At 39.3% G+C, this 26895-nt stretch overlaps 1 non-coding gene across 1 annotated transcript; it reads left to right on the forward strand.

The window, feature by feature from the left end:
* The first annotated feature begins 20343 nt into the window (after positions 1-20343).
* Positions 20344-20450, forward strand: LOC142164452 (small nucleolar RNA R71). Its single transcript, XR_012695221.1, has one exon. It is a non-coding gene; the product is annotated as a small nucleolar RNA R71 (small nucleolar RNA).
* The last annotated feature ends 6445 nt before the right edge of the window (positions 20451-26895 follow it).

Consider the following 26895-nt stretch of genomic DNA (forward strand, 5'->3'; position numbering starts at 1 on the left):
GCAAATGCGAAAATCTCCTAGTCTGCAAATGCAAAGAATTCATCGCAAAAGCGATATCCAGCCCCCAGATCCCTCTTCACAATTGCGAGCTTGACATCTCAAATTCGAGGCTCGCAATTGCGATCAGGTTCTCCCAAATGAGAGGCCTGCAACTTGACACCAGCAACATACTTGCACTAGCAGTTCCAAAATTAACCAAAGCTCGTCTGAAACTCACTCGAGCCTATCGGGCTCCAGTATGAACATGCACTCAAGTGTAATAACATCATATAAACTCGTTCGCTCACTCAAATTACAAAAATAACATCAAACATTAAGAATCACTAATCAAAACTCAAGGATTTTAAGTTAAAACTCAAGTTTTGCCAACTTTCATATAATGTGTCTATACGCCCTCTGGTCACTCAAAACCCCAATCAAACGTGCATACAAGTCCTAAAATATCATACGAACCTACCGGAATCGTCAAAACAATAATATGATGTTGTTGTGATGACCCAAAAGGTCATCTTATGTTTTAGAACTCGAATCTGCGCTCTTAAGCTTTAAAAATCTCATTTTTACTGTCCTCGATTTGCGTGCGCCGGGAAGGTTTCCGGAAAGCTTTTATGTTGAAAACTAATAAAAATAAGAATTTTTACCTTAAAAATTGATTTTAGTTGACTTCGGTCAACATTGTTGGTAAACGGGCCTGCATCCGTATTTTGATAGTCCCGGTGGGTCCGTATCGAATTATGGGACCTGGGCGTATGCCCAGAATCGAATTCAGAGGTCCCTAGCTCAAGTTTGGAAATTTATTTATTTTTAAGAATTGATTGATATTCGGCATTGTTAGTATCGGGTCCGCATTTTGGTTCCGGAGCCCGGTACCGGTTTGTTATGAAATTTAAGACTTGTTTGTGAAATCTGTTGAGAAACGGAGTTGATTTGACGTGATTCGGACGTCCAGTTGAGAAAATAGAAATTTTAAAGTATTTTTGAGAATTTCATTTGATTTGGTGCTAAATTCGTAGTTCTAGTTATTATTTTGGCGATTTGATTACGTGAGCAGGTCCGTATGATATTTCTAGACTTGTGTGCATGTTTGGTTTGGAGCCCCGAGGGCTCGGGTGAGTTTCGGATAGGCCACGGGATGTTTTGGACTTTAGAAATATGGTTTTTCTGGAGAGTCTATGTTCTGGCATGTCCTTCTTCACGTTCCCTAAGGTACTCTAGCGAACGCTAAGAGTAAACTGGGCAGCTGAAGTTTTCTTCTTCGCGAACGCGAAGTGATGGGGGACATACCCTTTGCGAATGCGACTGGCTCAATGCGAACGCGAAGCATGTGGGGACGTGGGGGGGAGGGGGGTTGGTCGTTGCTTCATCGCGAACATGAGCCATGTCTCGTGAACGTGAAGGCCAGGGGAAGTAATCATCACGAACGCGAGCTGGGTATCGCGAACGCGAAGGCTTGGCATCCATTACCCTTCACGAACGTAACACTGCTCTCGCGAACGCGATGAACACTATCGCCCAGCACTTAACAGAATCCAAAAACGGGATTTTAGCCAAAAACTCATTTCTCTCAAAAACCAAATGGTGAGAGGCGAATTTTCAAGAGCCATTCCTTCCCCAAATTGTTGGTAAGTGATTCTAAACCATTTTCTTTCAATTACCCATTCCATTTCTTGAATTTTCAACCTAAAATCCTGAGTTTTCATGATAGAATTAGGGGTTAGGGTAGAAACTAGGAATTTCAGGAATTTGGGGATTTAGACTTCAATTTGAGGTCAGATTCAAAAACTAATTATATATTCAGGCTCGCGGGGTGAATGGGTAAAATAATTTTGGTCCGAACCTCGAGTTTTGACTAAGCGAGCCCGGGGTCGATTTTTTGACTTTTTGGAGGAAAATTTGGGAAATTTAATTTATGCAATATAATTGATTCCTTTAGAAATATTTGATATTATTGAGTCATATTTTGAATAGATACGAGTGGTTTGGAGGTGAATTCAAAAGGAAAGGCTGTGATTGAGAATTAAGTGGCCTTCGGAGCGAGGTAAGTGTTGTGTCTAACCCTGACTTGAGGAAATTAGGAACCTTAGATTACTTGCTAAGTGAAATTCATGTGAGCTGCGTATATGTGAGGTGATGAGTACTTATGCGCCGCCAAATTTACCTGTTTTCCATGTTTCTCAGTTTTTCTTATATTGTCTCATTCCTATGCCTAATTGCGATGTGTTATACTAGTGTTGTTCAATTTATCGTTCTTATCATGTTTATGGATTTTCTGGTGAAAATTGAGTTTTTATTTCAAAGTTGAGATTGACCTTATGGAACCAAATGTTGAGGTAAGGTTTGTACTTGTTATTCTATCTCCCTGTTGATATTTATGCATTGCATTATGGTAAGGGAGAGTGTTAATGCATGAAGGGTGATGTCATGCCATATTGTGAGTGTTAATGCACGAAGGGTGATGCCGTGCCATATTGTGAGTGTTAATGCACGAAGGGTGATGCCGTGCCATGATATGAGAGTTAATGCACGAAGGGTGATGCCGTGCCGTTTCTATTTATTTTATGGTGAGATTGAGAGTAAAAGAACAAAGGGTGATACCGTGCATTTTTCCTTATTGTATTCACTATTCCTGTTGATTCATGGTATATTGACTGCTCCGGTGATCACTCTGTTATAGTTCTTTATCTTGTATTTCCCTCAGTATGTTCCCCTCCCGACATTTCCCTTTTTAGTTCTTCATTTCTGTTATTATCATATACACTGTTAAATTGTACATGTTGATTTGTAGGTGCCTTGGATTAGCCTCGTCACTACTTTGTCGAGGTTAGGCTCGACACTTATCAGTACATGGGGTCTGTTGTACTGATGCTGCACTTTGCACTTTCTGTGCAGATTTTGATACTGTCTCAGGTTGATCGAGATTTGCTACTGGTCTGCTATCCGGAGACTCAAGGTAGATCTGTCAGCGTTCACTGACCTTGAAGTCCCCGTCTATCTTTTATGTCCTACTTTTTTCTTTCATTCAAACAATTGTATTTCTTTCAGACTATTACTTATAGTAAATTCTAGAATGCTCGTGAATTGTGACTCCAGATCCGGATGGTAGTAGTTAATACAATTTTATGATATTTCGCACTTATTATATTTCATCTTAGTTAATTATTGTTAATTACTGAATGGGAATAAGGAATTGGTTAATGATTCTCTAACGTTGGCTTGCCTAGCAAGTGAAATGTTAGGCGCCATCACGGTCCCGTCGGTGGGAAATTTCGGGTCATGACAGTTAGTATCAGAGCACTAGGTTGCCTAGGTCTCACGATTCACAAGCAAGCTTAGTAGAGTCTGGAGGGTCGGTACGGAGATGTCTGTGCTTATCTTCCAGAGGCTATGAAGTTAGGAATAAGTTTCACTTCTTTTCTTTTCTGTCGTGCGATTTTACTTTCTCAATACTGAATGAACTCTTCTACTCTTATTCTATTGCAGATGGCCAGAACACGTATCGCTTCCTCAGCTGAGTAGCAGCTAGAGCCTCCATTGACAACTCCAGGGCAGAGGTCGAGGCCGTGCCAGAGGCCAAGGCAGGGGCGAGGCTTGAGCAGCAGCCCCAGCAGTGGAGGCTCAGATAGAGCTTGACGAAAAGATTCCAGCCCAGACTGTTCTTGCCGGACCAGCTCAAGTTCCGGAGGGGTTCATTGCCACCCCAGTACTTCAGGACGCTTTGGTCTGTTTGGTGGGCCTTATGGAGAGTGTGGCCCAGACTAGCGCATTTCCCATGGCACCAATAGTCTCTCAGGCTGGAGGAGAAGCCCTGACTCCCACCACTCCCGCTCCGGAATAGATAGCTCCCTAGTATCAGGCTCCGGCAGCTCAGTTAGTCGGATTAGTTCAGCCGGTTATTGTGACACAGGTCGGAGATGGGCCAGCTATGTCTTCTGAGGCTTTATGGAGATTGGACAGGTTTACCAAGCTCTTTCCTGTTCACTTCAGTGGTGCTCCTTCAGAGGATCCCCAAGAGTATCGAGACAGCTGCCACGAGGTTCTATGAAACATGGGTATAGTGGAGACCAATGGGGTAGATTTTGCTGCATTTTAGATGACTGGTTCTGCCAAGAAATGGTGGAGAGATTACTTGTTGACCAGACCAGCTGGGTCGCCTGCTCTTACTTGGGACCAGTTCTCTCAGCTCTTCATAGAGAAGTTTCTGCCTATTATATTGAGAGAGGAGTGTCGCCGTCAGTTTGAGCGTCTTCAGCAGGGAAGTATGATTGTTACTCGGTATGAGATCCGTTTTGTGGATTTGGCCCGTCATGCCATTCTTCTGCTTCCCACCGAGAGAGAGAGGGTGAGGAGGTTTATTGATGGATTTGCTCAGCCTATCAGATTGTAGATGGCTAAGGAGACTGGGAGTGAGATTTCTTTTCAGGCGGCTGCTAATGTCGCCAGACGAATCAAAATGGTTCTTACTCAGGGAGATCAGGGGTCTGACAAGAGGCCTCGTCATTCCGGTGAGTTCAGCAGTGCCTCATCTAGAGACAGGAGAACTTTTGGTAGAGGCCATCCTCCCAGACCGTTTCATTCAGCGCTCCAGGCATCCAACGGTGCCTCAGGTGGTCGTGGCCCTCAAATGCATTATTCCGACCAGTTAGCCTACGGTGCACCACCAACTCCTATTAGTGCACCTCCATTCCAGAGTTATCAGGGTGGTTATTCGGGTCGATAGGGTCAGTTTTAGGGTCAGCAGGCACAACAGTCGAGGTTATGTTATACTTGTGGTGATCCGAGGCACATTGCTAGATTTTACCCTCGGGCAACGGGCAACTCACAACAGCAGAGTTCTCATACCATGGTTCCGGCACCAGTTGCTGCACCACCTGCTCAGCAAGCCAGAGGCAGGGTTCACGCAGCCAGAGGTAGAGGTCAGGCCGTTAGAGGTGGAGACCAGCCAGCTAGAGGTCGTCCCAGGGACATAGTTGAGAGTGGTGGGGCCCAGCCCCGGTGTTATGCTTTCCCTGCCAGGCCTGAGGCTGAGTCATCTAACGTTGTTATCACAGATATTGTTTCAGTTTTCAGTAGAGATGCTTCAGTTCTATTTGATCCGGGATCTACTGACTCCTGTGTGTCATCCTATTTTGCTTCCTATTTGGTTGTGCCCCGTGATTCTTTGAGTGCTCCTATGTATGTGTCCACACCAGTGGGAGATGCTATTATTGTAGATTCTATTTATCGTTCTTTTGTGGTCACCATTGGGAGTCTTGAGACTCGTGTATATCTTCTACTTCTTGACATGGTTGATTTTGATGTCATACTAGGTATGGATTGGCTGTCACCTTATCATGCTATATTAGATTGTCACGCCAAGATGGTGACCTTAGCCTTGCAGGGGTTTCCTCAATTAGAGTGGAGGGGAAATCTTGGCCATTCTTCCAAAAGGGTTATCTCTTATGTGAAGGCTCGGCATATGGCCGAGAAGGGGTGTCTAGCTTATTTGGCTTATGTCCGCGATTCTAGTGCGGAGGTTCCTTCCATAGATTCAGTGCCGGTTGTTCGTGAGTTTCCAGAGGTGTTTCCTGCAGACCTGCCGAGGATGCCACTCGATATGGATATTGATTTCTGCATTGATTTGGCTCTGGGCACTCACCCTATTTCCATTCTGCCATATCGCATGGCCCCTCCAGAGTTGAAAGAATTGAAGGAGCAGTTGCAAGATTTGCTTGATAAGGGGTTCATTAGACCTAGTGTCTCGCCATGGGGTGCACCTGTATTGTTCGTGAAGAAGAAATATGGATCGATGAGGATGTGTATAGATTATCGGCAGTTGAACAAAGTCACCATCAAGAACAAATATCCATTGCCAAGGATTGATGATTTATTTGATCAGCTTCAGGGTGCCAAGGTGTTTTCGAAGATTGATTTGAGATCTGGCTACCATCAGTTTAGGATTAGGGCATCCGATGTTCCTAAGACAGCTTTTCGGATTCGGTATGGGCATTATGAGTTTCTAGTGATGTCATTTGGGCTAACAAATGTCCCAGCAGCATTCATGTATTTGATGAACCGGATGTTCAAACCCTACTTGGATTTCTTTGTGGTTTTGTTTATTGATAATATCTTGATCTACTCCCACAGTCGAGAGGAGCATGAGCAGCACCTTCGGATCGTTCTTCAGACTCTGAAAGACATCCAGTTATATGCTAAGTTCTCAAAATGCGAGTTTTGGTTGAGTTTAGTTGCTTTCTTGGGTCACATTGTATCAGCAGAGAGTACTCAGGTGGATTCTAAGAAGATTGAGGCAGTCAAGAATTGGCCTAGACCCATATCAGCTACAGAGATCCGTAGTTTCCTAGGTTTTGCGGGCTATTACCATCGATTTGTTGAGGGGTTTTCATCCATAGCAGCCCCGTTGACCAGATTGACCCAGAAGGGTGTCCCGTTTAGGTGGTCAGACGAGTGTGAAGCGAGCTTTCAGAAGCTCAAGACTTCTTTGACCACGGTACCGGTATTGGTGTGACCCACAAGTTCTGGATCTTATACAGTATATTGTGACGCATCTCGTATTGGTCTGGGTGCGGTATTGATGCAAGGTGGCAAGGTTATTGCATATGCTTCATAGCAGCTGAAGGTTCAGGAGAAGAATTACCTTATTCATGATCTAGAGCTGGCAGCCATTGTTCACTCGCTGAAGATTTGGAGGCACTACCTTTACGGTGTGCCATGTGAGGTATTCACTGATCATCGGAGCTTGCAGTATTTGTTCAAGCAGAAGGAACTCAATTTGAGGCAGAGGATGTGGTTGGAGCTATTGAAAGACTATGATATCACCATATTGTATCATCCCGGGAAGGCCAATGTGGTGGCCGGTGCTTTGAGTAAAAAATCAGCTAGTATGGGTAGCCTTGCATATATTCCAGTGGGTGAGAGACCGCTTGCATTGGATGTTCAGGCCTTGGCCAACCAGTTTGTGAGGTTTGATGTTTCTGAGCCTAGCCGTGTTCTAGCTTGTACAGTTGCTCGGCCTTCTTTGTTTGAGCGCATCAGAGATTGGCAGGATGACGATCCTCATTTACTTGTCCTTAGAGACACACTACGGCATGGTGGTACCAAGAAGGTTACTGTTGGATATGACGGAGTTTTGAGGATGCATGGTCGTATTTGTGTGCCTAATGTGGATGGGCTTCGTGAGTTGATCCTTAAGGAGGCTCACAGTTCTCGGTATTCTATTCACCCGGGCGCTGCCAAGATGTACCAGGACCTGCGACAGCATTATTGGTGGAGGAGTATGAAGAAAGATATAGTTGCTTATGTAGGTCGGTGCCTAAATTGTCAGCAGGCAAAATATGAGCATCAGAGACCCGGTGGTTTGCTTCAGCAGATGGAGATTCCTGAGTGGAAATGGGAGCGTATCACTATGGACTTTGTTGTTGGACTCCCACGGACTCAGAGGAAGTTCAACGCCGTATGGGTTATTGTGGATAGGCTGACTAAGTCAGCGCACTTCATTCCTGTGGCAGTTACCTATTCCTCGGAGCGGTTAGCAGAGATTTATATTCTTGAGATCGTCCGTCTTCACGGTGTGCCCGTGTCTATCATTTCTGATCGAGGTACGCAGTTTACCTCGCACTTTTGGAGGGCAGTTCAGCGTGAGTTGGGTACGCGGGTTGAGTTGAGCACAACATTTCATCCCCAGACGGAGGGCAGTTCGAGCGTACTATTCAGATCTTGGAGGATATGCTCCGCGATTTTGTTATAGACTTCGGAGGATCATGGGATCAGTTCTTGCCCTTTGCTGAGTTAGCCTACAACAACAGCTACTAGTCGAGCATTCAGATGGCTCCCTATGAGGCATTATATGGTAGGCGGTGTTGGTCGCCAGTTGGGTGGTTCGAGCCAGGGGATGCTCGGTTATTGGGCATAGACTTAGTATAGGATGCCTTGGATAAGGTCAAGATTATTCAGGATCAACTTTGCACAGCTCAGTCCAAGCAGAAGAGTTATGCCGACTGTAGAGTTCATGATGTTGCATTCATGGTCGGTGAGAGAGTGTTACTTCGGGTATCACCCATGAAGGGTGTAATGAGGTTCGGAAAGAAGGGCAAGTAGAGCCCTACGTATATTGGACCTTTTGAGATTCTGGAGAGAGTGGGAGAGGTGGCTTACAAGCTTGCGTTACCACCTAGTTTAGCAGTTGTTCATCCGGTATTCCATGTATCCATGCTTCAAAAGTATCATGGCGATCCATCCCATGTGTTAGATTTCAGCTCTGTCCAGTTGGACAAGGATTTGACTTACGAGGAGACACCGGTGGCAATTCTAGCCCGGCAAGTTCGCCAGTTAAGATCACAGAGTTACCCTTCAGTTCGAGTATAGTGGAGAGGTCAGCCTACTTAGGCAGCTACTTGGGAGTCCGAGTCCGATATGCGGAGTAGATATCCCCATCTTTTCACCAGCCCAGGCACTTTTCTATGTCCGTTCGAGGACGAACGATTGTTTTAGAGGTGGAGATTGTGATGACCCAAAAGGTCATTTTATGTTTTAGAACTCGAATCTGTGCTCTTAAGCCTTAAAATCTCATTTTTACCCTCCTCGATTTGTGTGCACAGTCCGGGCAGGTTTCCAAAAAGCTTTTATGTTGAAAACTAATAAAAATAAGAATGTTTGCCTTAAAAGTTGATTTTAGTTGACTTCGGTTAATATTTTTGGTAAACGGTCCCGTATCCGTGTTTTGACAGTCCCGGTGGGTCCGTATCGAATTATGGGATCTGGGCGTATGCCCGGAATCGAATTCGGAGGTCCCTAGCTCAAGTTATGATTTTTGATAAAAATTAAAAGTTTGGAAATTTATTTGTTTTAAGAATTGATTGATATTTGACATTGTTAGTATCGGGTCCGTATTTTGATACAGGTTCGTTATGATATTTAAGACCTGTATGTGAAATTTGGTGAGAAACGGAATTGATTTGACATGATTTGGACGTCCAGTTGAGAAAATAGAAATTTTAAAGTGTTCTTGAGAATTTCATTTGAATTGGTGCTAAATTCGTAGCTCTAGGTGTTATTTTGGCGATTTGATTGCGCGAGCAGGTCCGTATGATGTTTTTATACTTGTGTGCATGTTTGGTTTGGAGCCCCGAGGGCTTGGGTGAGTTTCGGATAGGCCACAAGTTGTTTTGGACTTTGGAAATCTGTTTTTTCTGGAGAGTCTGTGTTCTGGCATGTCCTTCTTCGCGTTCGCGAAGATACTCTCACGAACGCGAAGAGTAAACTAGGCAGCTGAAGTTTTCTTCTTCGCGAACGCGAAGGCCTGGTCATGAACGTGAAGTGATGGGGGACTTACCCTTCGCGAACGCGAAGCATGTGGGGACATGGGGGGGGGGGGGGGGGTTGGTCGTTGCTTCATCGTGAACGTGAGCCATGTCTCGAGAACGCGAAGGCCAGGGGGAGTAATCATCGCGAGCTGGGTCTTGCGAACGCGAAGTCTTGGCAGCCATTACCCTTCGCGAACGCGACAGTGCTCTTGCGAACGCGATGAACACTATCGCCCAGCACTTAACAGAATCCAAAAACGGGATTTTAGCCAAATTGTTGGTAAGTGATTCTAAACCATTTTCTTTCAATTACCCATTACATTTCTTGAATTTTCAACCTAAAATATAGAGTTTTCATGGTAAAATTAGGGGTTAGGGTAGAAACTAGGGATTTCGGGAATTTGGGGATTTAGACCTCAATTTGAGGTGGGATTCCAAAACTAATTACATATTCGGGCTCAGGGGTGAATGGGTAAGAGGATTTTAGTCCGAACCTCGGGTTTTGACCAAGCGGACCCGGGGTCGATTTTTCGACTTTTTGGAGAAAAGTTTGGGAAATTTAATTTATGCAATATATTTGATTCCTTTAGCAATATCTGATATTATTGAGTCATTTTTTAAATAGATACGAGTGGTTTGAAGGTGAATTCCAAAGGAAAAGCTGTGATTGAGAATTAAGTGGTTTTCGGAGCGAGGTAAGTGTTGTGTCTAACCTTGACTTGAGGGAATTAGAAACCTTAGATTACTTACTAAGTGAAATTCATGTGAGCGGCGTATATGTGAGGTGATGAGTACTTATGCGCTGCCAAATTTACCTGTTTTCCATGTTTCTCAGTTTTTCTTATATTGTCTCATTCCTATGCCTAATTGCGATGTGTTATACTAGTGTTGTTCAATTTATCGTTCTTATCATGTTTACGTATTTTTTGGTGATAATTGAGTTTTTATTTCAAAGTTGAGATTGATGTTATGGAACCAAATGTTGAGGTAAGGTTTGTACTTGTTATTCTATCTCCCTGTTGATATTTATATATTGCATTATGGTAAGGGAGGGTGTTAATGCATGAAGGGTGATGCCGTGCCATATTGTGAGTGTTAATGCACGTAGGGTGATGCCATGCCATATTGTGAGTATTAATGCACGAAGGGTGATGCCGTGTCATATTGTGAGTGTTAATGCATGAAGGGTGATGTCGTGCCATGATATGAGAGTTAATGCACGAAGGGTGATGTCGTGCCATTTCTATTTATTTTATGGTGAGATTGAGAGTAAAAGTACGAAGGGTGATGCCGTACATTTTTCCTTACTGTATTCATATTCCTATTGATTCATGGTATATTAAGTGCTCCAGTGACCATTCTTTAGTAGTTCTTTACCTTGCATTCCCCTTAGTATGTTCCCCTCCCGACATTTCCTGTTTAGTTCTTCATTTCTGTTATTTGTATATGCACTGTTAAATTGTACAGGTTGATTTGTAGGTGCCTTGCCTTAGCCTCGTCACTACTTCGTCGAGGTTAGGCTCGACACTTACCCGTACATGGGGTCGGTTGTACTGATGCTGCACTCTGCACTTTCTGTGCAGATTTTGATACCGGCTCAGGTTGATCGAGATTTGCTACTGGTCCGCTGTCCGGAGACTCAAGGTAGATCTGTCGGCGTTCACTGACGTTGAAGTCCCCGTCTATCTTTTATGTCCTACTGTTTTCTTTTATTTAGATAGTTGTATTTCTTTCATACTATTACTTGTAGTAAATTCTAGAATGTTCGTGAATTATGACTCCAGATCCGGGTGGTAGTATTTAATACAGTTTTATGATATTCCGCACTTATTATATTTCATCTTAGTTAATTATTATTAATTACTGCATGGGAATAAGGAATTGGTTAATGATTCTCTAACGTTGGCTTGCCTAGCAAGTGAAATGTTAGGCGCCATCACGGTCCCGTCGGAGGGAAATTTTGGGTCGTGACAGTTGTTTACTGAGAACATTGATCGTTCTCAAGCCTCATTTTAAGTCAAAAATCATGTTTTCTTTAACATTTCACAAATAAACTTTGCGGAAAATGACACGAACCACGGACACAAGTCATAAATCAAATGAAACTACGGAAGGTCTCGAAACATAGAAAAAAGACCTAGTGCTCAAAAAGATCTATTGGCTCGTCACAAAAGCGTGTACCTAAAGATTAGTTATATTAATAGCATGAAAGCCCTTAGCGAAATATCGTTCGCCTTTTTTACCTTTTAGAAATCAATTTTACATTAGACCAAATAGTTATTTAATTGTAAGGCCCCGTAAAATTTTGCAAAAGAAATTAATGTTTCAAGCTCGCCACGACTCGAACTTGTTGAGTTGAACAATGCAACGGAAAGTAAAGGAAGGTTTTTGGAAGAAAAACGCATTTCTACAGTCCATTATGCGACTGAAGAATCACTCTATGGGCCCCATAATGGCCGCAGAAGTGAGGCAGGAGAGGGCCAATTTGGATGCAATTCGGCGGTCGACTATGCGACCGCATAACTGTTCTGTGGTTCATTATGCGACCGCAGAACAGGTCGGTGGGCTGCATAGTGACCGCAAGCACAGACAGATGTTTGCCAGTTTTGGACACCAATTATGCGACCGATATACTCGCATATCGATTATGCGATCGCATATGTGATCGCTGACCTTGTTCCGGAGCTCCATTTTTGGGTTTTTAAAACCCGACCCTAGTTCCTTAAATACACTCGTGTATATCTTCTACTTCTTGACATGGTTGATTTTGATGTCATACTGGGTATGGATTGGCTATCACCTTATCATGCTATATTAGATTGTCACGCCAAGACGGTGACCTTAGCCTTGCAGGGGTTTCCTCAATTAGAGTGGAGGGGAAATCTTGGCCATTCTTCCAACAGGATTATCTCTTATGTGAAGGCTCGGCATATGGCCGAGAAGGGGTGTCTAGCTTATTTGGCTTATGTCCGCGATTCTAGTGCGGAGGTTCCTTCCATAGATTCGGTGCCGGTTGTTTGTGAGTTTCCAGAGGTGTTTCCTGCAGACCTGCCGAGGATGCCACTCGACAGGGATATTGATTTCTGCATTGATTTGGCTCTGGGCACTCACCCTATTTCCATTCTTCCATATCGCATGGCCCCTCCAGAGTTGAAAGAATTGAAGGAGCAGTTGCAAGATTTGCTTGATAAGGGGTTCATTAGACCTAGTGTCTCGCCATTTTTGAGCTATAATCTGACATTTTAGAGTGAGAGAGACTGCCCTAGAGTGAGAAGGTGTTCTTCAATAATTGTTCTTCAACTCTTGCCTAAGTTTTGGAAGATTAAGAAGGGAAACTCACTAGGTCTTCATCCTAGAGGTAAGATTCTACACCCTAACCCTCAATTTCCAATTTTGTCTAGAAATGGGTAATTAGCAAGATACTTTTTGGGCATGAGATTTATTTATTTTACATGTATGTGTTATCAAAGGGTGTAGGAAGATTGTTGTGCTAAAAATGGTAAAAGAATTGGGTTGTGGGATGATGGAATCCTCCATAAAAGGACCTTGAAACCTTAATGCACACCTAGTATTTGATAAAATGCTCAAATGAGCTAGAACCATTATCATCATCATAATTTTGGTTCAACTTGTTATATTTCTAAAATAGATTGAAGTTTCTAGGAATTCCAGAATATTTAGAGTGTAAGGAAGCTCAAGTAAGGTATGTTGACTAAACTCTTCTCTTAGAATTGGATCCCACGATATTCATGTGAATTATGTAAGTCCCGAATGGTTCATTATAAAATTGGCTATTCCAAGTAATATTGGGTTGAAAGATTTATGTTCAACAAGTATTCCAAATGCATTATTTATGTTATGTTATCAATTGAGGATGTGTTAAAAATTTGGGTTGTGCATTAGAAATGTTCTACTTCAAGTTAATTTCAAACGAAGGCTATTATGCCAAATTTTGTGAAGAATCTCTATGTGTCTTAAACTCTTAATTGCTCACATGTGTACTACATGCCTTGATTTGAATTGTTGTTGTTGTTGTTGTTGTTAATGATGTTGATGTTAGAAAGTGAAAAGGTGAGCATAAAATATTAAATATGGCCAACGTGCAAAGAATGATCTTATAATTATGGCCGTTAGTGCCAATGAAATGAAAATATGTGATAGTAATATGAAATGCGATGATTGATATAAAAGGTTATCTCGAATAAACAACCTAGTCGGTCGGGTCGTGATCGGACACCATGCCGCACACATGGTGGTGATTGTGCTAGAAATTGTAATTGAAATTGTGATTGTGGTCGATGTCCCTAATGGATAGCCGAGCCGATCGGGTCATGATCGGACTCTGTGTTAAAGATGGTGGTATTGATATTGAGAGTAATTATGGTTGATGTCTATAATGAGATAGCCTAGCCGATCGGGTCGTGATCGAACTCTGTGCTGAGAGTACGGTGGTACTGGTATTATGAATAATGGTATTGTGGACAATGGTATATCGATACTAAAAATCTCCCAATGTGAGATATGAAAATTAATTGAAACACTGTCTTGATCCTAAATTGAGGTTTGATGTTGATTAAGGCTTCCATTAACATTATGATAATCTTGTTTGTATTATTTGTCATTTTATTGAGGGGGTGTTTAGTTATACATGCTAGTGTTATTCGACAGTACTAACGTCCCTTTTGCCGGGGGCGCTGCATCTTTAAATGGATGCAGGTGATTCCACAGCATGAGATATTGATCAGTGATAGCAGTACACCTTCTTCCCAACTCACTTGGTGAGCCCCACTTCATCCCGGGGTCATGAATCTTTTGTACTTTGTGTATTCTGTTTGAGGTATAGCCGGGTCCTTATTGCCAGCATTATCATTGTACTCTTCTTTATCTATAGAGGCTCCGTAGACATAGTGTGGGTTGTATATTGGTGCTGGGAAGTAAAACTCGTTATGTTGTATTTGAATTACTATTTCCACTTTAGATTATGAAAAATGTGTGGAACTGAGACTTTAAAAATGAAGTAACTAATGGTAAGAAATTGGTATTGCAGACGTGATCACTTTTTTGTTTGATTAACGAAGAAATATATATATTCTCTTTAGTCATAAATGCACTTTATTCATGAATGAGTTTGGGTAGAAGGAAATCTAATAGGCTTGCTCGACCGGGTTCACTCGGTTGAGCGTCGGCCGCGCTCTTCGGTTTTGGGGCGTGACATTAATTTTTTTCTAAATTTTAGGACTTTGAAATCAACTAAAATATTGTTTGTTAAAATATTTTCTTATTAGAATAATGTATGAATTTCTAATATTTAGACTCTAAAATCAATTAAAATTTATAAAAATCCTTTCCAACTATGTAACTTAACTATCGTAGAAGTAAGTAAAAACGAAAGGAATACCAAAATCTGAATAATAAAGAACAACGAAACTTTTCACCATCCTAATCAGAAAAATAAATAAGTAAAAAAACCTAAAGTACGTACATAATACATTTCATTTTACAATATCTCTATGATAACTTTGTCCTTTTGTAACTAAAACATTCCTTATCATATCCGACTAAAATTCTTTTTGCTTGAGACCCCTCAATATGTATATAGGATTTTCACACAAAATGTGCCGACGTTATTATGTAGTTTAAACAGAAACCATGTTGATTATTAATTTGTGTTTAGTTATAAGAATTTATCATCGTATTATATAACCTCACAAGAGTTATGAACAAAAGAACATAACTAAAGTTCTCCCTATGTTATTTCAAAACTATATAATATGAACTATGCATAATACATTTTGACGAGCTCAAAACACACACTTAAATGATGCTCGCTAATCAAATATAGTATAGTATAATATCGTATCCATATGGATTGGATTTAAACAGTATTCTCATAGTTTCTAGCTTGATTGCTATCCAAGAGGATCAACAATTGAGATTTATATAATTTCTAACTAAAATTAACTAAGAGTCTAAAGCGATTGACTAATGACAATCGAAACACATAAGCAAAGAAAGTTATCAGTAAGAGAAAATAGGATTTTGATAGGATAGGTGCAAGATAATTATTTGGGATCTAACTATAAATAATTCACTTCTAATGTTTAAGTGAGTCTCTCGAATTCACTAAATTATTAGTTTATACGTTCAACAGAAACTCCTCTCTCGATTAAGTCTCAATCTCACGATATGAACCAATTTAAGCTATGTGAAGATATAAAAGAATGCGTAATGGATTGGTATTTAGAAGAACCTCTCTCGATTATCCTTCTAACTAGGTTTAATCAATGATTCAACTAGTTTCTTTTCATTACTAAAAATAATTAATGAAGTCAACCAACAATTTAATACAAAGATATCACAAGTTATGCCTCTCTCGATTACATGAACAAGTGAATATAGATGAAACAACTAAATCATCCAAAAATACTTCAATACATAAAACTAGAGTTATAATCCACAAAAAATCATCAATACATCAAATCCATCAAACCTTAATGGAAATACTACTCCATAATCATGGAGTAATATAATAAAAGTGTAAGAAAACATAGATTCGATCCAAACTCGGGTCTTGAGTGAGGAAGGAATGATGAAATCCTTGTGCTTGTGTTCGATACTATTTCACCAATCGAGTCATATTTATCCAATATATTCATACCTAACGATTTTTCACAAAGCGGTGACGAAAGGTATAACTTGTACAAATCTTTCCATTTTCCAAGTCGATCTGATCCATTCATTCGTAGAGCTATTTACTCGATCGCAAATATTTCTACTAACAGAGGGGCAAATAGTCAATTTTGAAAGAACTTATTGTCAAACTCTTTCAGATATGAATTTATCTGATTCAGAAGGGGAGAACTTGTATCAGTATCTCAATTTCAATTCAAATATGAGTTTGATTCACACTCCATATTCTGAAAAAGATTTATCATCCGAAAAGAGGAAAAAATGGAGCCTTTGTCTATAGAAATGCATTGAGAAATGGCAGATGTATAGAACCTTTCAACGAGATAGTGCTTTTTCAACTCTCTCAAATTGGAATCTATTCCTTCCAACTCCTCCTTAGCCTCCTTAGGTCCAAAATATGTCAAAAGTCTAGAAAATAATATTTTTTTATGTATTTATACCAAGTAGGGTCGGGCCCAGACGAAACCTCCCTTTCCTAGCCGAAATAGAAAAACTTGCAAACTTATTACTTTTCATGCGTCGCACTAAGCTACGTAGGGTGCGTAGTATTAGTGTAATTTTCTCGGTTGTAAACTCTCTGAACATAGCTTGTTTGACAAAATTTTGTACTGATGCTACCACTATTCCACGCACTATGCCTAGCATTAGTGTATTTTTCTGTCAGACCCAAAATTACAACTCTTTGAACTTCTCAAATTTCTGACGCACATTTGCACTGATACGTCGCACTGTGCTACGCATGGTGCGTCGCATTAGTGCATTTCCTTAGAGTGTTTCTTCTTTCTTGATTTTTGACGTCCAGAAGTGATCCTCGGCCCCCCCGAACACGATCCCGGCTATTCCCTTTGGCTTTTACTCAAAACTTCAAAGCTCCTATTATTTGATTTAGCTCCACAATATCTACATAACTCAGAATCATTCCTACACGGCATAAACTACGCAATAAGTGCAAAATACTACAAATTAAAGCTCAACACAAGTAAAGTACAGTGAATTAGAGTGCAATAAGCAACTAATACACGAGATTATAGACTGTCATCAACACCCCACACTTAAACCATTGCTCGTCCTCGAGCAATCAAACTACACTTCATATAGACACGGCATTTTTAAACAGCTCGCCTAACTCATCACACCAAGAATAATTAAAACAGACTAAGCACTCTAACGTAACATCCTCGCCTCAAGATTTGACTAAAAAACACCACGCAATTATCACAACCCGCTCACTTACTCTACACAGAGGTCAACGACATTACTTTTCCTTTGTTAATCAAGTGCCCTCACACAACAATAGAGAGTAGTTTCACATACAATAAAATTTAAAAATAATTAGGAACTCATGATAGAAAGAATTCGCTCACTCTCATAAACAGCATTCATATGCCACAAAAGACGTATCATAGGCTGGCCCGTAGTGTACTACTCTACTAATTGAGCTCATTCAGTCAAGGATCAAGTAGAACTTTAATTGGTTGTAATGTAGGCTGTGGGACGGGTAGGATACATTTAGATATAAGAGTGACTACACCTCCCTAAGCACTTTTATACATACAATTAACCATTCAAAACCCCACACTTATGTCAAACCATAACTCCACCTTCACATCAATATACGTCAACTCCCAACTTCATTAAGATCGGATATATCAAGAGTTACCACTATCAAGGAATATTTTTCACAACAATATAACTATTTTTCTTTTTCTTTTCTTATTCAATTCAAGTGGCTCTTACTTTTTCAAAACAAAGCACATTTCTCCTATTTCAATAGTTCCACTCAAAAGCCAACCCAACACCCCACACTTTAACTTTTACAAAGTTCATAACAAATTCAAGTGCTCATAAGAGGTAAAAGGTTCAAATAGATGGTCAATTCAAACAAATGGATAAGGCTTATAATGTGATTGCCAAATAAATATGATTAGAGGCTCAAAGGGGTGAACTAAGATACATAACAATTAGGTGGGTAAAAGCATATAATTGGCCTATATCACTTCCAAGACTGAATAAAACTACTATTTCGCTTTGCAAACACACGGGGCAAGTTCTAGACATCAAATACAATGCACAGAATAACACAAAAATCTCACACACACATGGCATATAGCTCACTCAAAATCGTAATTATCAAGACACTCTAGTCAAAATAGTTAAGATCATAGAATTTAAGGTACTTATACAAGAGTCAATACTGAGCCTAAGCGTCATAACTAAAGCACTCACTATTCTCAAGGCATAATAAAGTCAAGAGATATTGCCTTCCATTCAAACCAGAGCACAAGGTTTCCTACTCCTAACAAAAAGAAAAACTAACTACACCCGGTTCAAACAAAACCCTTAAAAAAGAATTGTCGAACAAAGAAAAACTAAGGGGAAATTATTACACTACCTAACAAAAGAAAATCTTTTTGCCTTTTTTTCTTTCGATTTTAATCCCTCAAGAAACCTATCGATAATATCCATCATCGGGAAATATCGAAAATTTAAAAAAAAATGTTCTATCTCTAACTACTAAAACTTCGAAAAAGAAACACATATACAAACATACATACAAATATCCCCCACCCCACACTTTAAGTTGTGGCATGTCCCCATGACACACAATTAAAAAGCATAAGGTAAAGGAAACTTCCCTGAATATCTCGTCGGGGTCTGAGTCAAAGTCGTGCTCCATTCCTCGCGCCCGGACTAATGCACATATCCATGCAGACAGCTTCTTCTCAGCCTTCTAGGGGTACACCCCATACTTATATTTCTCACTCACTGCAGCCTTCTCTTTTGCGCCCTTTACTTTCCACTCAACACTTGCAGCTGATTTGTCCTTTTGCACCCCCTTTCCTACCTCCATCTTGAAAGTTACAGTTTCCTTACCCACTCTAAGCATGAGTTTTATCTCTTGTATATCTAATATAGCTCTGCCCGCCGCTAAGAATGGTCTTCCTAGGATGAGGGGGACCTCCTTGTTTTCCTCCATTTTTACCACTATAAAATCCTTAGGAAATACGAACTTATCCACCCGAACTAACACATCTTCAACTATCCCCTCAGGTATTAGAGTCGTTTGGTCAGCCAGCTGCAACGATATTGGTGCAGACCTTATCTTTCCAATCTCCTTCTCCAACTTCCTGTAAATAGTTAGAGGCATTAAATTAATTGAGGCACCAGAATCACATAATGACTTATCGAAATTAATATTTCCTAAAGAGCAAAGTATAGTAAAACTCCCTGGATCTCCACACTTTTGTGGGATTTTATTTTGAAATATCGCGCTACAATGCTCTATGAGCTTGACCACTGAGGTCTCCTCTATTTTCCTCATCTTTGTCAGGATCTCCTTCAAGAATTTAGCATAAGCCGAAATTTGTGAGAGCAAGTTTACATGAACCTGTTTCAGCAACTTCCGTGAATAGCAAGTTTACATGAACTTGTTTCAGCACGTCCAGAAATCTCTCAAACTGCTTGTCCATCTTTTCACTATATGGAATTTGGGAAAAAGGTAAAGCAGGCATATGCTCGCTCCACTCGGGTTCCTCCCTTCTCGAATTTTCTTTTCTCCTCTTATTCTCAGCTTTCTTCTGGCCTTTCTTCTTCTTATCAACATCATTCTTCAGCTGCTCCCCACTTTCCTTTTTAAGTATCACAAAATTCTAGATCGGGGTGGGGTCTTTCAACACTTGCCCACTTCTCAAGGTTACATCATTCACTGTTTCATTGGAGTTTCTTTCAGTATCAGCGGGGAGAGTTCCTGGAACCCTATCAGATAATATTGTTGCAATCTTTCCCACTTGCATCTCTAAATTTCGAATTGATGCCCTTTGTACTTCAAATCATTTAGCAGTTTTCACAATGAGGGCCTTCATGAGATCTTCAAGACCCGGCTGATTGGGCTGTTGAGGTTGAAATTGCTGTCTTGGCTAATTCATAAATCCAGGAGCTCCTTGTCCCTGAAATCTGGGGTTGCTTTGTTGCCATGCATTTGTGGAAACCCCACGTGAACTCCTTGAAAAAATAGGGTGCTTCTGACCCATTAGGGTGTCCTCATCCACATATATCACAGCTGCGTGAGGATCACTTTGTATTGCAGCTAAGATCAGCTTTTATTAGCATAGCCATAGCATCAAGTTATACCTGCACAAATGTATTAGCATCAACTTGGTGAATACCAGTTGATCTTCTTCTTTCAGCACTCTCAGAGGGCCACTGATTTGTATCTTCAGATAACTCATCAAGAATTGTAACTATCTCCTCTGAAGTCTTCTTCATCAACGGGCCTCCGACTGCATTGCTCAATATTTTATGCGAGGCCGGTGTCAAACTATCCCAAAAGTCCTAAAATTGCATCCAGAGTTCAATTCCACTACGTTGACACTTTCTAACTATCTCCTTAAACCTCTCATATGCTTCAAAAATAGTTTCAGTCTCTTTCTGTCAGAAGTTATGGATTTCACTTATAAACTTGCCCGACCTAGCTGAGGTGAAATATTTATCAAGAAATTTTCTGTTCATCCCATCCCATGTTCTAATCGATCACGTGGTCAAGCTTCGAAGCCACTACTTTGCATCATCTTTAAGTGAAAAGGGGAATTCCCTTAAGTACACTGCATCTTGTGACACCCCATTATATTGAAAGATGTTCATGATCTCCTTAAAGTCCATTAGATGTGTGTTTGGATCTTCGTTCATCTTTCCTCTGAAAACACAACAATTCTGAATGGGGGTGGTCTAACACTTGATAATCCTTGATTGTATACTAGTCTAGCATAATAACCAAGTGATCTCTTAGGCCCGGGAGCTATATTTTCGAACTGGTCTGTAGCCAAGGGTTGATTTCGAGAAATTCTCCGAGCCCTTTCTTCTTCATAGATAATCTGTGCATCTCTAATAGCTGCTTCCTCAGCATCCCGTGCAGCTTTTTCTCATTGTTGGGATGCCTTTCTTGCAGCCAAAACTACCTTATCATCACCATTTACGGCCATAGTTTCTTTGTATGAGGGTTGCCCAACCTTTTCTAACATCTCGGTGAGATTTTTTTCCTTCTTCAGTTGTCGCAAAAGTTTATCTATCTCTGACTCGTATGGTAGCACTTATTTCTCAAAAGCTCGAGTCATGCACCAATCTTAACCTGTAACCTATGCACCGTCAACCAACACCAAAACGTAAAAAGAGAAAAAATAAAAATAAAAAGAAAAAGAACAAATTCCTAAATTAGCACTATAAACTATTTCAAACACTATTGATTGCCAATCCCCGGCAATGGCGCCAAAATTTGACGAGTACAAAACATACACTTAAATTATGCTTGCTAATCAAATATAGTATAGTATCCACATGGATTGGATTTAAGCATATTCTCGTAGTTTCTAGCTTGATTGCTATCCAAGAGGATGAACAATTAATATTTATATGATTTCTAACTAAAATTAACTAAGAGTCTAAAGCTATTGACTAATAACAATTGAAACAAGGAATAAACAAAGAAAGTTATCACTGAGAGAAAATAGGGTTTTAATAGGATTGGTACAAGATAATTGTGTGGGATCTAACTCTAGAAAATTCACTTCTAATGTTTAAGTGAGTCTCTCGAATTCACTCAATTATTAGTTTACACGTTCAGCAGAAACTCCTCTCTCGATTAAGTCTCAACCTCACGATATGAACCAATTTAAGCCCTATGATGATATGAAGAATGCGTAGTGCATTGGTCTTTAGGAGAACCTATGTCAATTATCCTCCTAACTAGGTTTAATCACTGATTCAACTAGCCTCTTTAGATTACTAAGAAGAATTAATAAAGTCAACCAACAATATAATTCAAAGATATCACAAGTTATGCATCTCTCAATTACATGAACAAGTGAATATAGATGCACCAATTAATCCACAAACAATCATCAATATACCAAATACATCAAACCCTAAAGGGAACTACTTCATAATTATAGAGTAATTCATCACAATATAATAAAAGTATAGGAAACATAGATTCGATCCAAACTCGGGTCTTGAGTGAGGAAGGAATGATAAAATCCTTGTGCTTGTGTTCTTCCAACTCCTTCTTAGCCTCCTTAGGTCCAACGTATGTCAAAAGTCCAGAAAATAATATTTTTCTAAGTATTTATACCAAGTAGGGTCGGGCCCAGACGAAACCTCTCTTTCTTAGCCGAAATAGGAAAACATGCAAACTTATTACCTTTCATGCGTCGCACTATGCTACGCATGGTGCGTAATGATGTTTGGCCAAAAATGCATATATTTAACCATTGTTTCCTTATATTCTATTACTTTTAATCATCTTTTGAGTGTCGATTATATTACTTTGTACTTAATATTATATTTTAACTGTATAAGAATAAAGTGGTGTGAAGATGAAAGATATGGAGAAAAATTAAATAGAATATGAAAGAAAAAAAAGAAAGGAAAAAGAAGAGAATTCAAAGTAGGAGCTTAATGATGGAGTAATGATTATATGATTTCTTTCATGGTTAATGATGATATAAACAAAGAGATAAAACAAAAGGAAAAGAAGAGAGAAAGAGGCATCACGTGAACATAGCAGAAGTGAAATTCAGTCCAAGCAGGTGCATCGCAAACACAAGAAATTAGGCGGAAACATACTGCCTCCAACGCCAGGTCCAACGCCTAGCGCTGGTCTGGATGCTGTGGTGCGCGAGTTTTTCTATTTCGGCATGGACAAGGTTATTTCGGTCATACACGGTCCCAAGTCGTATAAAAGGAGCCCTAAACCTAATTTGGATCGGATCGAACATACTTTAAAGGAGAATTCACATGGGGGTACACAAACCATGCTTGGAGTAGGCTTCCAACTAGTTTTTCTTCTCGTCTCTTCTTTTAATCTCATAGTTTATTAGTTTTAGAGTTTTGGGTGCTGCACAAATGTTGTAGTTTGAAGCTTGAATTGTTCTTATTATTTTATCGTATTGGTTTATTTATTCAATCTTGTGCTTAATTATTTGATTGCTTGGTCACAAATTGAATATTATTTACGAATCTAGGATTGAACTCGGGAGAGGGAATTCTAGATTGCACATAAGATTGAGTAGAGCAAGATCTTGAACCTGATTAATGTGGAACAAATTTGCGGTTAGGATAGGGATATACCTAATCGCCTTGCTTGGTTATTATACGGGAATTATTAATGTGTTCTTCTTAATCCTAATTTCATAGGAATATAGGCATTATGCTAGCTTTAATAGGCGAGTTATACTTCGAGAGAAGGCTACGAGTAATATTAACCCTGTCAACCAATAAATCAGAGAAATTAATTAGACAATTTAAATGGAAAACTCAACGGTAATGTTAGCTAACTCATAGCACTGGAATAATTTCTCTCATTGAATTCGTCTCTAATATTCGCCAACTTGTTTCTTTTAAACTGTTAATTTGCTACTCTAGACTAGTTGTAGTTAATAATCATAAGAAAATTGCTTGAATAGATTATTTGTCTTAGTTTAATTTAGTTGATCGTTGATCACAACTCCCTGTGCGTACGATATCTAGACTTACAATCCCTATATTACTTGTCGACCATGTATACTTGCGTGTGCATTTGGGAGCAACACGTTTTTGTCGCCATTGTCGGGGTCTTAAAAATTAATTATTTTACTAGATTAGATTTTTACTTTTTATCTATTCAAGTTTGTAATTTTAGTTTAGTGTAGTTAGTATTCCATTTTTTTTACATGACATCTTTGAATGAAAAGTGGTGGGATGGTAAGTATTCTTTTTTTTGTGAGCCTTGTCCATATTGTAACGGACTCCACTTGTAGAAATATTGTAAAACTATTTCTAGGACCGAGTTGTGTACACCATCTCAATCTTGTACTATTTGTGGTGGTAATTGGAATAATTATCTTAAGTATTGTTATCCTACTCCAATCCTTTTGTATGATGATTCTAATAATTCTAGTGAGTCTAACAGGAGTAACGAATTGGATAATGTGAAACACGATATTCACATTCTTGATATTCACAAGAAATTATTAGAGGAATATGGAGGTTTCCCTGAGATAATTACGAATGAGATGCTACACTTTATAGAAGGAAGAGCTGAACTGGGACAAGAGATCGACCAATTTGGCAGTTCTATCCACGACTTGGAGGCTCAATTGAGTGCAAAGGTTGATGCGTGTAACATCCAATAATTTAGTGATGATTTGTGTGAAGTTGAAAAAGATCTTCTAGGCCAAATTGAGAAGCTAAAACGAGAATGCCAATTATTATACCATGTTCTTGTTGATGATCCTCAGGTTGAGGAAGTATATATTATTGAGGATGTCAAAAATAATGGAGTTTTAAAGTTGGGGCGTGTTGATCCTCATTCTAAATATTTTTTTACATTATGTTTGGATGAAAATATGGAGATCGAACTTTTGGAGATATGCATAGATAAAGAACAAGACCCTTACATTCTAAAATTTGTGATGCCAATGAGACAAAATGACATCCCTCACTTAAGGGCAAAGAAGTGCAAGATGCGATATCTATTTCTTGGTTCCTTTATTTTTACACCACCGCCCCATGAATATAACAGAAAATTGATGCAAAATTGGGGGTGCAATTCATATCCTCAAAGTGGAAAGAAAAGTGGTGAAAGTGATGGTGTTGTGTCGCGACGTTAAATGAAGCGCTTGTTGGAAGGCAACCTAATTCAATTTTTTCTTTTTTTTTCTTTTTTTTAATTGTGTTATCATTGTAGTGTTGTTTTGTATTTTGTAGGAGTAGGAGCATGGAGTCAAAGCCAATAGGAGTGTGAAAAATCGAGCAGGTGGTTGGAACTAAGTGTGGGGTACTCGCACAAAGGACCATACCTGGGAGAAGTCTAAGTATCCCATGAGCTGCTAATGCTTCGGCCTTTGGCCTGCTAGAGAGTCTCTTTTACCCTCTTGTTATTTATAGTATGCATTGAGGACATTGCATAATTTTAAGTGTGGGGTGAGGAGATTCTCTGTGTAATTTTTTGTGTTATCCAAGCTCAATTGTCGTATTCATAGTGTAGTGATTTTTGTAATTAAACAAAAACAAAAAAAAGGATTAAAAAATCCAAAAAATTGGTCTTTTCCCGACGATGGACTTTGTGGAAAGCTTTCTTGAGGGATTAAGGTCCAATAAAAAAATACAAGAAGATTTTCTTTTAGTTTTAATTAGGTAATAATCCTCCTTGATTTTTCTTTGTGCATCAGTTCTTTTCCAGGGGATGTAACTTGAATCGGGTAAGTTTTTTATTTTTAGGATTAGATTTTTTTAGAAGTAGCAAAAGAGAGAGAAGATAGACCCTTATGTGACATATTTGATACTAGCATATTTAGGCCAGAGCTTGAGTAGTACTTTTCTCTGAGTGCTTGAGTAATAAATAAAATAGCAGACTTTCTGACCCCTAGGCTCAGGGTTGTGACTCTGTATAGAGCTTATTCTTATTTTGTTGTTCGCTATGATCCTGTCTGTCTTAGAGTAGATTTGATCCATCTTGATTGACACTTGTGCCATGTGGGGTGAGAATTTCTTACATATATTCCATGTTTTGCAACTTTGTCTAGAACTTGCCCTGCATGTTATTGAAGCGAAATAAAAGTGTTGCTCTGTTTAGAAGATGATAATATGCTTTTTTTGATATGTCTTGTGAATTTTAGCCATTTCGGATATTGTACCACTAGTTAGCCCGTTGAGCCTGTAGCCTTTTGTTTGGAAGCCATATTTTTTACCTTTATTCTTTTGTTGAATCCCTAGTTTTGCACCCTGATTCCTTGAGCATTGTTGCTTAGACTGTGATATTAATTGATAAATTTGAAGAAAGGTATGGTTAAGTGAAAAATAGTGACCAACAATAGTTGAAAAGTGATGAAAAGACCCTCTTGAAAAGAATGTGATATGAAAAAAAATAATAGATGAAAAAAAATTGCTTTGAAAAAATATTGAATTGTTCTTGATATGAGGGAAATACTTGTGAAACAATTGATGAAGAGAGGGCTGAAAAATAAAATAAGAGATGAAAATATTGGGGGATGAAATCTAAAAGTGCAAAGTACTTAGGGAAGTCTAAGTCACTATTATATAGTTCCCCTACCCGTTCCCTAGCCAACATTACAACATGTTAAAGTCCTATTTGATTTTATTTGAGCATACTTAATTAGTAGAGATGTACATAACGGGCAAGCCTATGATTCTTTGTGCATACATGTGAATTTGTTTGTGAGTGAGAGATTTGTTCTTTGATGCTAAGTCCTTAAATTATATTTACTCTATGATTTGAATGTATGGAGTATTTATTTTTGTGAGAACACACTTGTTTAATGATAGATAGGTGATGTTATTAGCTTAATTTGACAGAGTAGGTGAGCGAGCTTAAATTTGATAAGCTAAAGTCTGTCTCTGAGGTTAGGAGGTTAGAGGTTTGTTATTTGTTTGTGACTTGTATATCTTACACGATGATGAGGAAGTGTATATCTGATGGTTTGAGTTGTTATAGGTCCTAATTGTTAGTATCTACCGAAGTGGTGGTGTCTCTAAGCTTGATTTATTGAAAGTGGTTTTAATGCTTACTCGAGGAAGAGCAAGTGTCTAAGTGTGGGGTATTGATGTTCGACAAAAAATGCATATATTTAACCATTGTTACCTTATATTCTAGTACTTTTAATCATCTTTTGAGTGTTAATTATATTACTTTGTGCTTAATATTATATTTTAACTGTCTAGGAATAAAGCGGTATGAAGATGAAATATATGGAGCAAAATTAAATAAAATGCGAAAGAAAAAAAGAAAAGAAAAAGAAAAGAATCCAAAGTGGGAGCTTAATGATGGAGTAATGATTACATGATTTCTTTCATGGTTAATGATGATATAAACAAAGAGATAAAATAAAAGAAAAAGAAGAGAGAAAGAGGCATC

This window comes from Nicotiana tabacum, chromosome 9, assembly GCF_000715075.1.
Source record: "Nicotiana tabacum cultivar K326 chromosome 9, ASM71507v2, whole genome shotgun sequence".
Taxonomy (NCBI): domain Eukaryota; kingdom Viridiplantae; phylum Streptophyta; class Magnoliopsida; order Solanales; family Solanaceae; genus Nicotiana; species Nicotiana tabacum.